Source organism: Schistocerca americana, chromosome 1 (genome assembly GCF_021461395.2).
Source record: "Schistocerca americana isolate TAMUIC-IGC-003095 chromosome 1, iqSchAmer2.1, whole genome shotgun sequence".
Lineage (NCBI taxonomy): Eukaryota > Metazoa > Arthropoda > Insecta > Orthoptera > Acrididae > Schistocerca > Schistocerca americana.
In genome coordinates, this window is record NC_060119.1 from 236,259,686 (window position 1) to 236,274,506 (window position 14,821).

General features: G+C 45.3%; 1 protein-coding gene across 1 annotated transcript in view; it reads left to right on the forward strand.

The window, feature by feature from the left end:
• LOC124622102 (putative carbonic anhydrase 3) overlaps window positions 1–14,821 on the forward strand; it is a 464,106-nt gene that overhangs the window by 310,582 nt on the left and 138,703 nt on the right. The gene's annotated exons all lie outside the window — the stretch shown is intronic.

Genomic DNA, 14,821 nt, shown 5'->3' on the forward strand with positions numbered 1-14,821 from the left:
ACTATGGTGGATGGGTATGGCTTATGGCGGAAGCATAATGTGGTCCCTGTTATGTGCACCATCTGTGAATCGGCACGCTGGAGACTGGCCTGATATTTGGTGTCCTCTTTATATATAGCCGTGCACCGTGTCCAACGGCGGACAAAGCTAGCACTGGCCCGCCAAAGTAAACAAAACAAAAAAAGCTAGACAATACAAAGCAGTAGGTCGATGAAGTCAGAGACTGTCAAGGAAAATGTATTAGGAGCAATACGAGTTCACCCCGGAACCGGCCTAACCCTGATGCATACGATGATGATGTCGACTAGTGAAGTCCATTTGCTTCTCTTGATGAGAAAGACTATTACACTAAATCAGTTGTGACGGAATTCCGAAACTTTCTAAGCTCTTTAGCGACACAGATACTTGAACATTCTCGTACATTCCGATGGTGTAAACGGATGAACAAGTGTTAGTGTGACAGTATTCCATACATGATGATTCCATAATAATGTTACAAACTTTCAGGGATGATGGATAAGGGTAAATGGATCAATTTGAGGTAAAGGACCCTATTGCGGAAACGGCCGAGTAGAAGGGTATAAGCGAAAACCTGATTAAATTTCGCCTTAGCTACGTGCAGCATTCAGATTAAGGGGCCACAACTTTCGAAACCTCGTCATAACTTACAGACTTCTCACTTAATACCCCCAATACCGTCAGATAATTTCCGCTGTTGATGGACTAGCAACGGCCCACATAACTTGATCTCAGAGAGACCGAAAATCTTAGATTTACCTGCACAGGTTTCACAAGCTGCTGCATTTACAACCGTGGTTCACAATGGCGTCCTCCAGAGTCAATACAGGCATGGCCTAGTCGCACGAAGCCCTGTCATACCCATTCTAATATCCGCGGTGTCGTCTGAAGAGTGTCGCAGGCAGCGAGAATACTTGCCAGAAAATCCTCTTCAGTCTCGACAGACGTTCGTACACGTTCGTACACAAGATTTTCACATGGCCCTACAAGAAGAAATTAAGTTGGATGAGATCAGGTGAACGTGCTGACCACGAAACAAGGTCTCCTCTGCCTATCAATTTTCAAGGAATGTCTGAGTCAGCTGTTAGAGAACTTCGGTATAGAGTCAGTTATCGTGTTGGGACCACATCCATTGACGAATAACAGGTAGAATATGTTTCAGGAATCTGGGTAGTATGTCCCTGATAAACACTGTGTACACTGGTGCATTTAAGCAGAAAGGAAGAAGAAACGGCTATAGTATGTAATCATAATCATTAAAGGAACGGCCCTAGAACGTAATCGTTGACTATACCTGCCGATACGTTGACTAATGATTTGTGTTCATGTCTCTTCACAACTGTAGTGTGGGGATTCCTATCGGTCCAAATATAGCTATTGTGGCTATTTATTATATTGTCTCCGGTGAAGCAGGCTTCATCCGTGAAAAAGAATACGCAGTAAAATGAGAACCAACTGTAAAGCGCTGCAAGGACCATTGGCAGACCACTGCACAAGCTCCAAAGTCAGCAGAAGTGAAAACATGCACTTTCTGTAATTGGTAGGGGTACAGCTGCATTTACCACAGTGTTCGCCAAATAGCACTATGAAACATTCATTTCAAGTGCAACTGATCCTCATGCACTCGAGAAAGCACTATACCTTCTAGGTCGGGAGTCCGTGTAGTTAGTCTTCCTCGGTTCGATCGTTGTACTGTGGTACCGGCTGTCGTATTTCACTTGGTTGTTGGAACAGTTTTGGAAACATTATGAACCGGATGTCTTCTATATGGATATTTTGTCCTATACAACATTTCCGCAGCTCTGCTGCCTCCATTTGCTTGGCCAAACACGAAAATCGTGTCTGCATGTTCTTCTCCGATACAACCCATTTGATTAGAGGTGATCGAAGTCAGTACTTCAGCTTGTAAAAACAGACTGCAGTCAACTACAATACAGACATTGTACACCAGGACTGCTCATGTCAGTACACATTAAGCCATCTGCATTAGTTTAGCGAAGTTATTATCTCGACCTCTGCACCGAACTGCCTGCAGGGACTGCCTGCCCTAAAATCCCAGCAATAACAGTACTGGTACACTTCAGTGACAAAAGTAATGGGATACCTCCTAATATCGCATCGAATGTCCTTTTGCAAGGTGTAGTGCAACAACTCGACGTGCCATGAACTCAAAACGTCATTGGAAGCCTTCTGCAGAGAGATGAGCCAAGCTAGTTCTACAGTGATCCATAATTGCGAAAGTATTGGCGGTGCAGGATTTTGTGCACGAAGTAACCTGTCGATTATGTCTCACAAATGTTCGATGGGATTCATGCCCGACGATCTGGATGGCGAGATCATTCGTTCGAATTGTCCAGAATGTTCTTCAAACCAATCGCGAACAATTGTATCCCGGTGACTTGGCGCATTGTCATCCATAAAACTTTCCATCGTCGTTTGGGAACATGAAGTCCATGAATGGCTGTAGATGCTCTCCAAGTAGGCGAACATAACCATTTCGAGTAAATGATCGCTTCAGATGGACCTGCTAACCTAATCCGTACCATATAAACGTAGCCTACACCATCATGGAGCCACTGCCAGCTTGCACAGTGCCTTGTTGACAACTTCGGTCCATGTTTTGTGAGGTCTGCACCACACTTGCACCCTACCATCAGCTCTTACCAACTGAAATCGGGGCTCATCTGAGCAAGCAACGGTTTTCCAGTCGCCTAGGATCCAACCGATATGGTCACGAGCCCAGGAGAGGCGCTGCAGGTGAAGTCGTCCTGTTAGAAAAATCACTCGTGGTGGTCGTCTACTGCCATACCCATTAACGCCAAATTTCGCCGCACTGTCGTAACGGATACGTTCGTCGTACGTCCCACATTGATTTATATGGTTGTTTGACGCAGTGCTGCTTGTCTGTTAGCGCTAACAACACTACAGAAACGTCGCTGCACCCACCCGGTCGGCCATTGCGTTGTCCTTGGTGAGAGATAATGCCTGAAATCTGATATTCTCGGCACACTCTTCTCACTGTGGCTCTCGGAGTATTGAATTTCCTAACTATTTCCGAAATGGAATGGACCATGCGTATAGCTTCAACTACCATTACACCTTCAAAGTCTGTTGATTACTGATACCGACATGATTATTAGAATGGATGCACCTAAATAATTGCTTACAATAACTAATCTTTATTGACGAGAAACTGTTTAGACATTTATCGCCATTGTCAAGTACGTCTAGTCTGTGACTTAGTGGATTGTCTTGTAACTGTCACTGTTTTAATAAGATGGTCAATGACGTAAATACAGGGTCTGTTGCGAAAGACGCCCGGCAAGGGTCCGCGGATCGCGCGGCGCGTTTGTCGGCTGTTGCCTCTGCGTCTGCCGGTTGTCGCTATGTGTAGTTCTCGGACACCAATACTTTGCGCGGCACCCCTACATTGTGCGACTGAGTGTACTGGTGTTTCCTTTGAACTTTTTTGTCAACTTAAATCGCTTCAAATATTGTTGCTAGGCGTGATTATTGCAACTGCGTCTAGTCCGGGGCTTTCCCTGCCCGTATGTCGCTGTATCCGGACCTCAGAAAGAACGTGTCTTCGTCGGCCGGGGTTCTAGGCGCTACAGTCTGGAACCGCGCGACCTCTGCGGTCGTAGGTTCGAATCCTGCCTCGGGCATGGATGTGTGTGACGTCCTTAGGTTAGTTAGGTTTAAGTAGTTCTAAGTTCTAGGCGACTGATGACCTCAGAAGTTAAGTCCCATAGCACTCAGAGCCATTTGAACCATTTGAGAACGTGTCTTCTACAATGTGCGACCCAGTGTTCTGGTGTTTTGTTTTGAGTTTCCTATCGATTTTCCATTCTGAATAGTATACACTAAGGATAACGAGTGTTTCTTTTGTTGAACTATGCAAAAACAGAATTGTGTGTAGAATGTCGGCTTGAATGTGTACAAAAATTTCCCGGTGTGCGTGTTCCCAATGATTCGACGGTACGCAGAGTAGTGAAGAAATTTCAAGAGTAAATGATAATTAATCGAAACCCTCAGCTGCCGACAGGTGTTGTTGATACACCTCAATGGGGACAGCTGAAAATGTGTGCCCCGACCAGGAAGCGTGCAAGCGATTAGTCCGCGAAGTCGCGCTATTCATCTGTGTCCTCGGTGCCTCAGATGGATAGAGCGTCTGCCATGTAAGCAGGAGATCCCGGGTTCGTGTCCCGGTCGAGGCACACATTTTCAGCTGCCCCATTGAGGAATATCAACAACACCTGTCGGCAGCTGAGGGTTTCGATTAATTATCATTTATTCTAGAGAAGCTGCACGATCATCAACGGTATCTGTTCTTTCGGAAACAGTTACTATCTTCATATATAGTTAAAGGCTACCCAACCATTGACCTTCGTCTGTGCGAATGCGCACAGGTTGCCCGAACTCTTACGGAAATCGTCATCTTAGTTGGCGCGAGTAATGAGTGGATGAGCAAATATCTATTAGGATCATTACGAATGTATATTGTGGACAATTGGGAATGGGGGTCTCACGGGAATCGTGCAAGGGATAAGTCCCTGCAGTCGCACTATTCATCTGTGTCCTCGGTGACTCAGGTGGATAGAGTGTCTGCCATGTAAGCTGGAGACCACGGGTTCGTCTCCCAGTCGGGGCACACATTTTCAGCTGTCCCCATTGAGATATATCAACAACACCTGTCGGCAGCTGAGGGTTCCGATTAATTATCATTTATTCTAGAGAAGCTGCACGGTCATCAATGGTATCTGTTCTTTCGGGAACAGTTACTATCTTCATATAAATTCCAAGAGACTGGATCTGTGTTACACAGACGAAGGCCTAGAGAACCTAGTGTTTTAGCCAAAAATAAATTCGACGTGGTAAGGGAAGCCTTGCAAAGGAGGCAGAGAAAATCTCTGCGCCGTTTGGCACTTCAGGCTGGTGTGTCAAGAGCATCTGCTCACAGACCTGTGCACAAACTGAAGTTGAAACCGTACAAAATAACAGTAGCGCATCGGCTGAGGAACTCGGATACTGTTGCTCGGCGTCGTCATTGCAACTGGGTGTTGCAATCCGTGCGTGATGGGGAAGTTGATCCTATTTGTGATGAAGCATGGTTGCATTTGTCAGGGTACGTAAATTCTCGCAATAGACGAGGTTGGAGCTCCGAAAATCCTCATGAATTACAAAAACCTTTACATGACGTGAAAACAAGAGTGTGGTGTGCAATTTTTGCAGTACGAATTGTTGGACCAATCTTTTTCCAGGAAACAATACATTCTTTTTTTTTTAGAACGAACACCTAAAGAAAAGGTGTACGGTTATTTCATGCAAGACAACACGTCGCCAATGCTTCTATAACACCAATACGAAATGTTTTTTATGACAGGATAGTTGACTGGCCTCCTCGTTCTCCACATCTAAATCCGTGTAATTTTTAACTTTGGGGAACGTTAAAACACAAGATGTATGCAACCAATCCCCAAATACTCCAAGAGCTGGAAGACAGGGTTCGGCTAGTCATTTCCCAGATTTCGGCAGTCGAAATTCGTGAAGTGTTTGCTAAAGTGTTCAGGAGATGTCAGGCTGCTCATACTACAGAGGAACATTGTTATGAGCACCTATCGTAAATAAAGATAAGCTTAGTTAATCAGATGGCAACATTGTTTATGCTTAACTCAGGGGAAGTTCGCGCAGCCCACTGCCGGCAAGTTATTGTCCGAGAGACGGGCGACGGCGGCCGGCGGTTGCAGTGGGGGAGGTCGGTAGCCGTGCCCTCCCGGCCGTTCAAAAATGGTTCAAATGGCTCTGAGCGCTATGGGACTTAACATCTGAGGTCAGCAGTCCCCTAGAACTTAGAACTACTTAAACCTAACTAAGGACATCACACACATCCATGCTCGAGGCAGGATCCGAACCTGCGACCGTAGCGGTCGCGCGGCTCCAGACTGAAGCGCCTAGAACCGCTCGGCCACTACGGCCGGCCTCCTGGCCGTCTTTCGTGAGACACTCTGTGTTTTGAAAATAAATGTTAAATACAGTGTGTCAGTAGTTTCACAGTTCCACTCTTACGATGTCGTCACACCGTAATTAAGATTTATTTTCAATATATTTACGTCATTTTCCATCTTATTGAAACAGTGACAGTTATAAGACAGTCCACTAAAGACCTAACATGCACGTCACATCAGTCCAGACGGCGATAAATGACGAAACAGCCCGTCGTGAATATAGATTAGTTATTATAAGCAGCTGTTTTGGTGCATCTGTCCTAATAATCATGTCGTTATCAGATATACGCTGAAGAACCAAAGAAACTGGTACACCTGCCTAGTATCGCGAAGGGCCCCCGCGAGCACGCAGAAGTGCCGCAACACGACGTGTCATAGACTCCACTAACGTCTGAAGTACTGCTGGATGGAACTGACACCGTGAATCCTGCAGAGCTGTCCATAAATCCGTAAGAATACTTCGGGGTGGAGATCTCTTCTGAACAGCACGTTGCTAGGCATCCCAGATGTGCTCACTACTGTTCATGTCTGAGGAGTTTGGTGGCCAGCGAAACTGTTTAAACTCAGTTCCTGGCGCCACTCTGTAGCAATTCTGGAAGTGTGGGGTGTCGCATTGTCCTGCTGGAATCGCCCAGTCCGTCGGAATTCACAATGGACATGAATGGATGCCGATGATTTGACGTACGTGCCACCTGTCAGAGTCGTATCAGGGGTCCCGTGTAACTCCAACTGCGTAAGCCCCACACCATTACAGAGCCTCCACTAGCTTGAAAGGTCCCATGCTGACATGCAGGATCCATGGGTCCATGAGTTTGTCTCCATACCCGTCCACGTCCATCCGCTCGATATAATTTGAAACGAGACTCGTCGGGCCAGGCAACATGTTTCCAGGCTCAACAGTCCAATGTCGGTGTTGACGGGCCCACGCGAGGCGTAAAGCTTTGTGTCGTGCTGTCATCAGGGGTACACGAGTGGGCTTTCGGCTCCGAAAGCCCATATCGGTGATGTTTCGTTGAATGGTTCGCACGCTGACACTTGTTGATGGCCCAGCATTGAAATCTGCAGCAGTTTGCGAAAGGATTGCACTTCTGTCACGTTGAACGATTCTCTTCATTCGTCGTTGGCCCCGTTCTTGCAGGATCTTTATCCGGCAGCATTGATGTCGGGGATTTGCTGTTTTACCACATTCCTGATATTCACAGTACACTCGTGAAATGGTCGTACGGGAAAATCCCCACTTCATCGCTATCTTGGAGATGCTGTGTCCCATCGCTCGCGCGGCGACCATAACACCATTTTCAAAATTTCTTAAATCTTCATAACCTACCATTTTAGCAGCAGTAACCTATCTAATAACTGTGCCAGGCACTTGTTGTCTTAGACAGGCGTTGCACATCGCAGCGCCGTATTCTGCCTGTTTACATATTTCTGTATTTGAATACGCATGCCTGTACTAGTTTCTTTGGCGCTTCAGTGTATATTATCCAGCTGGCCCTAAAGAAGGAAAAAAAATCTGTTAATTCTCGTCGAGCGGCCATAATCACGTCGAAAATCTTTTATATGAATCTCTGGAATACAGATAACAGCTCTGCCAATGTACTGCCTACTTAATGTACGAGATGCTACCACCATCTGTATATGTGCACATCGCTATCGCGTAACTTTTGTCTCCTCAGTGTACATGTATTCCACCGACAGAGGTATCAGAACGAGTTTCGCTTTTAACTTTCAACTCGTTTCCGGACCAGGTTCCCTTAACTCAAATTGATGCATTTACTGTTCTCCATCACCCCCGAAAGTTTGTAACATCATAACGGAGGCACTCCGCACACTCAACGGACGACATGTAACACAGACTTTGCCCCCTCTGTCGTGATGTAACCTTCGCTTAGACGCTGCGCATTCACAGACGGGTGCGGTGTGTGCATACGGGAAGCGAGCAACACCCATTGTCATTGCAGGGAGCGGTCGCCTTCCGCTTGCTATGCTCGCGTATCGGCAGGTCGTAAACTGTGCGAGCGACAGGAATGGTGCGAAAGCGCAGCCCCGCGCCGAATCTACATTAGGGCGTGACTGTCGCCTCAGCAAAATCTGTACTCGCCCGGCGTCGCCTCGGTTTACTGCAGGGCGGAGCGGGTTCCGGTCGCCGAGACGGCGCCAGGCACTTCCTCATTTAACTATCCGGTTGCACGATGAGTCACGCTTCTAGTAATGGGCTCCTAATGCGAGCCTCATTGCATTTCGTGCCCTTGATACCTTAAGATCGATTCGTGTCAAGTTTTATAATGAAGGCGTGCAATCTATCAAAATGAGGGTTGGCCATAAAGTATAACGTCAACAAAGAAAGTTACCTACAGCGGGTGAACAAAATGTTATGACCTGACGAAACTACAGTCGTCAGATATTAACTCTGGGTTCTTTGATTCCTCTGGGATCTGGCTGATCGGAACTACAACATTTGAAATTGATTGGCGACTCCATGGCGTGTTGTGTGCACCACGACCAAATTGTGAATAGAATTGGAAGGAAAATCAGCATTGGCCGTATTTTGTTGTTTTTATTGTCAGCAAAATCGATTTTCGGTCACTTAGTGACCATTCTCAATGCTGTAAAAAAAATTAAAATTGGTAGGCACTGCTATCAAGCTATAACCATAAGCTTAGAGCTATCACATAAACTAAGGCGAATGCTGATTTTCCTTCCAATTCTATCCAACATTTGAAATATTAGTTCACTTTATTACAAGAATGATGAAAAGGTGTACTTTACTTTCTACAGTCCATTGCCACAAGAATGTGCAGTACATTTGCAGCTGTCTTTGAACAGTAAAGCGTCACTTGATGCACACAATTACAAACTCTTCTCTTGAAGTACAAGTTAGCCATTTACAAAAGAACAGTTTCTATTGAGACTTGAATAACTCTGGTGTTCTAACTAGAGGTCTTCATCGTAGGTCAATCGACCTCCGCGCGATGGCGGATTGCAGCGATGCATAGCTAATGTCTGTGGTATCGATGCACGTTACCTATTTTGGTGTGGCACCGCGATCTTTGGACGAATCACAAAAAAAGTAGGAACACCATAAAAACAACGCATTGCTATACCTAATACGGTGTAGGAAAACCGTTGGCATTCAAAACAGCATCCGGGAATCTCGGTATTGATGGTGGTGGACAGCGATCACGCACACTTTTGTCCAAAGTAGACCACAAGGACTCAATAAAATTGAGACCTGGCGATTGTGGTGACCAAGATTGATGCGATACTTATCATTTTACTCACAAAACCAGTCCTGGACAAAGCGAGCTGTGTGATCAGGTTCAAAATGGTTTCAAATGGCTCTGAGCACTATGGGACTTAACATCTGAGGTCGTCAGTCCCCTAGAACTTACAACTACTTAAAGCTAATTAACCTAAGGACATCACACACATCCATGCCCGAGGCAGGATTCGAACTTGCGACCGTAGCGGTCGTGTGGTTCCAGACTGTAGCGCCTAGAACCGCTCGGCCACCCCGGCCGGCTGTGTAATCAGGGCCCCTGTCGTCTTGGAATACGGCATCGCTATTGGGGAACAAAAATTGCACCATAGGATGGACCTCATGAGCCAAAATGATCACATAGTACTTGACAGTAACGCGACTTTGCAGAGTAACCTTCTGCCAATTGAATACCATGATATAGCTGTCCAAATCATTCCCGAACCCGCACCAAGTTCAGTCTTCTGACGTAAATTCGGACAGAAGTTGGAAACAGAGTGCATGAAGACTCATGCGACCAGATGACTTTCTTCCATCGCTCCATAGCCCAGGTTTTAAGGCTTCGACACCACTTTTTCCTGTTATGAGAAGTTGTATCACTGATGAGTGGTTTTGGAATTCCAGATCGCCCCCCAAATTCCCTGTTTGTGGGGCTCCCTTGATGTTGTTTTGGTGCAGACCTTCGACCATAGATACTAGTAGACTGGCCTTGCTGTGCAGAAGCTATAGGGCTGGTGTGGCTCCAACATAAACCCCGTGACTGTTGGCGAAACGTGGCGGGATTTCAAATCAGCGGTCTGCCATCCTATGTTTGTATCGTATTTTCCCCATATTTGTCAATTGACTGAAAAACGCTTCCAACAAAAATTACTTTTTTATTTGCGAAAAATTATGCCAGAACTACATTTGACCTGGATTTGTTCACAGTACCATTTATAAAGTCTAACAAATACATCGAACGCCACTCTGGTGGGCAGCGGGACGAAATTACTATAAACTATCAATAAAATTAAAATGTCGTTAAATTCTTTTAAACAGTAAGAGTGGGCTCGTGTCAAAAGTTTAAACATTGGATTCGCCGCGTTTTGAGCTCTAGTCACTTATAAAGAAAATGGGATATGGGAATTATGTCAACACATTCTAACAACATTCATACTTAAAGGCATTGGAAGCACAGATTTCAGAAGACGAGGCATCATCTAATGAATGCCTTCTAGTGTGTGATTTACGGAGCTTAGGCCTCTTCGATTTCATATGCTCCGGAAAATCAAAAACTGTCGGGATAGCATCACTACTTAGCCAGTTCCCTCCAGTCTTAGCCCTATAAAAACATCAGGTTTAAAAATGACAGATACTGTAAATATAAATTATAAATATACATTGTAAATAATAACTAACCTATCAAAACACTTCTCCTCGAAGTGCTTCGAGCAAAGGCGCGTATGTGCAGATGTCTTAAAATTTCTCCGTTTCAGGGCTTGTATCCAAAGCTGCCTTCGGTTTTCATCCTTAGGGAACCAATGATTAGGAACGAGAAACAGTTATACTTACTTCTGTAGCCGAATTATCACAGATTCTTTCCAAAATGTAATATGAGTCTGACTTTACAGGCATCACTTTCAACACTTTAATTTACGTGATACTGTATTTTAAGTTTAAAAACCATATAAAAGTCATTTTAGCAGATTTCAATAAACGCATCTGCACTATCATAGAAACACTTAAACGTGAAATGTAATGCCATTTGCCCCGACAAAACGCTGAGTACAGCCATAAGCGCAACATGAAACAACCATATTTAGCCAACATTCACGTGACTTCAGCTGAGAGATGTTGAGGCCACGAAAATGACGTCAGGACCAGTCTATTACATTTATGGTCGAAGGTGCAGACAGGGTTCGCGAATGCATTTAGTCCTGCAGTGTGACTTTTGCATCTGTCGTCCCCTTATTTTTCGTCACAATCCTCTTCAATGGTCGTCCGTCACGAACACTCAACACAAACTTTCACCCACTTTGCGACGTAGCGGATGATGTTTTTCCTCTTTCCGTGTGTGTAGTATAGATCTTCGATATGGCGTCTCATGAAACGCCAAACACGTCGACTCGCTTCGTTGCGTAAGCACCCACCAAACGACCACCAACAATTCGACCAAGTTCGAATTCACTTAGTTCCGATATAGTGCACTCACAGTTAAACACAACACTGCTCTGACCACGAATACACTGTAAATCTCCCACAATATGCTCCTTAGACGACTAGACGAAAACCGCAGGACGTTATCGTTTTCAGCATATTGAGGATATTGCACAGGTGCCGCCAGTGGTCAAATACGACAGTGCAACCTGCAGGCTGGGCTAGCATCTGCATTTACGTTCAAGCATGCATTTACAGCGCTGTGTTCGTAAGTATGTCCAGTCCCTGTAACTATTCGTTCGTTCAACTGTAGCCTTAGTACACACTGAAAATCCTGCGTCAAAGTACATATCACGCCGCTAGACGATCCTGAACAAAATGGTGCAACCTACTGATGAAATTGAGAATCGTCCAGTATTCCGGGAACAATGCTGCAATAATCCATGCTATTGGAAATGTATGGCAACAATGAATCATCGTATTACACAGTGTTTCGATAGGACAGATCCTTCCTTGGTGCAGGGTGGGGCAGCTGTGAGGCACGATTGTGTAAGCAGTCGATGGAGGCCCCTGAGGCTCCAGAGAAAGGCAGTTGGAGATGTAACAAGTTCTTTTATTGACGCTTGATACGTTGGGTCAATGGCTGGCTGGCCACTGAATTCCCCTGGGCTGGCTGCCTCCACACCCCGCATTGCTGACTCTGGACTACACTGCACCTATAATCCATTCATCATAAGCATAAACCAGATGTAAACATTGCACTATTTATTCTTCCGCATTTGCTGGAACCTCATTGGAATTCCGTTTGACGTGGTACTGCAGCCAAGCTGTCTAGAGTACTGTCAACTACGATAATAAGGGTACGTTTCGTGCTGTGCGTTACGCGCACATCGACTTAGCGATAATACGGGACAAAAGCTTTACCGGCATTGCCGAGCGGTTCTAGGCGCTACAGTCTGGAAGCGCGCGACGGCTGCGGTCGCAGATTCGAATCCTGCCCCAGGCATGGATGTGTGTGATGTCCTTAGGTTGTTAGGTTTAGGTAGTTCTAAGTTCTAGGGGACTGATGACCTCAGAAGTTAAGTCCCATAGTGCTCAGAGCCATTTGGACCATTTACCGGCATATTTAACTTGGACAGCACTGGCCGGTCGGATGGTACAGCTAGCCTGCAGTGACGTGGCCATCTGCAGTTCACACGCAAAAAGGGACGAGCAGAGGAGCAATACAGCTTTGAATATCTTTTTAAGTTTTAAGCAGAATGAAATAAAAAATGGTTCAAATGGCTCTAAGCACTATGAGACTTAACATCTGAGGTCATCAGTCCCCTAGACTTAGAACTACTTAAACCTAACTAACCTAAGGACATCACACACATCCATGCCTGAGGCAGGATTCGAACATGTGACCGTAGCAGCAGCGCCGTTCCGGACTGAAGCTCCTAGAACCGCTCGGCCACAGCGAATGGCAGAATGAAATAATACACTGTAAATCTCTCACAATATGCTCCTTAGACGACTAGACGAAAGCCGCAGGACTTTATTGTTTTTAGCTAACGTACGATTGTAATTAAAAACAAGAATGATGAAAATTCCTGACTTAACCACGGGGTAATTTTTCTGCATAAGCTGTGTGTAACGTGAGAGAGCATTGAAGGAGTTCACCACATAGTTAAATACTGAAGCCACTGAAGGTATTACTTACAGTAAGTCGTTTTCTAATCTTTTAGCTCCTTCCTTATCCGAATCCGAGAAATACATTTCACTTCTGTGTCGCCTGCTATTTTGATAACGAACCGTTGTATATCCTGCCAGCGTTCGGCAGTGATGTGTGAAAAAGTGCGTGCGTTAGTTCCAGTACGTCTGGCAGCTTCACTGTCTTGTTACTTCTCGGGTCAAATCCCGCAACTTGGCTCCAGATCAGTTCTGTTGGGTTCATATTGTAACGGTACAGTAGCAAATGTAAAAATGCAGCATTTGTATTATGTGCTCCATGTTAACAACTTTTATGAACAGTCTTTCATAAAACATCGATAATAAAGAATTTGTATTTGAAATGGCAACAGGAATTTCGCGTCCAGTATGTAATTAGAAACAAGGAGACGTGCATTAGTCATAAAAAATGATGATGAGTTTTATAGTTACGAGGTGTAGGTATTTCAAATGGAACGAAAAAAAATGCTACTGGAGGGATTTGAACCAACGCCCGAGTAACCACTTTATTCAACTTTTCATTACGCTACCGACTGCGCTGCAGTTCTACGCCAGTTTTAGTTATCAATTGCATTGATACACACTGGAAAAACTTCACAGTCGATTATTTCCGAAAATTTATGAAAAACGTTAAGAATAGACTGTTTCTCGGCACTTTTTAACCGTGTTCCACGCGCGTGTTTCACTACGGAACAGAAAACAGCCTCAGCCATTTTCATACTGCGCATTAACAGCGCGACAATCGGAGCACAATGCTGCAGAGGCTGTGACTGTACAGGATTTTTGAAATAAAAACTACGTAGCTAAAGCGTGATTACGAAAAACGTCGATGGCTGTCAATACATTTGAGTATCTTGAAGTTTGATTTAACGTTACTTAATAATAAGATATCTAATACATACGTAGGACCTGCTTCCAAGAGCGTAACAACGGCAGTGTACATGTGCTACGGCTTCTGGCCAATCATCACATTTGTGTTTGTTTACATCAGGTTTATTCTTACGATGAACGGATTATAGTTACGTAAACTGGCTGCACAGTCTCTGCGCCAGCGGTGTGCGAACTCGACGCAGCTGTGGACTCTGGCGCCATCCGGTGGCGTTACGGTGGCGGATGCCCACCACGCTGAGCCGCGGTGGCTGACAACGACTGGTGTGCACGGGGCAGGAGACGGCAGTGCTGCTGGCAGAGGCACGTCTTTTGTGCGTATTTGCCACTGCCAGTAAAGTACCCTTAAACACCACTGCAACTGTCAGTTTGGAAATCTGCCTTCCCTCTTGCTGTACGAGTCTGTGCGCTACCGTTGCGTTTGCTGTTTCATTAAGCTAACCTGCGTCGCACACTGCGCTGGCCTTGTTGAATTATTACAGTGACAACATCCTACGCTCGTCTGCTGTCAGCTGCGCTGCAATACACTACTCAGGCTCACACCAATACGCCCATATATAGTCGTTACACTACACATGACAACACCACAGCTCATTCTGCAAGGGACACATTCACACAGGCTGCTTCTCTGGACTACCAGATTTCGCCTCACTCCCATATTCTCCCTACATGGTTCCCAGTGACTTCATCATCTTTCCCCGGGTGACGAAACCAATGCTTTTGAGGCATTTCTAGAATTACAACTCTCTGTACAGTTCCCAGTGACTTCATCATCTTTCCCCAGGTGACGAAACGAATGTTTTGG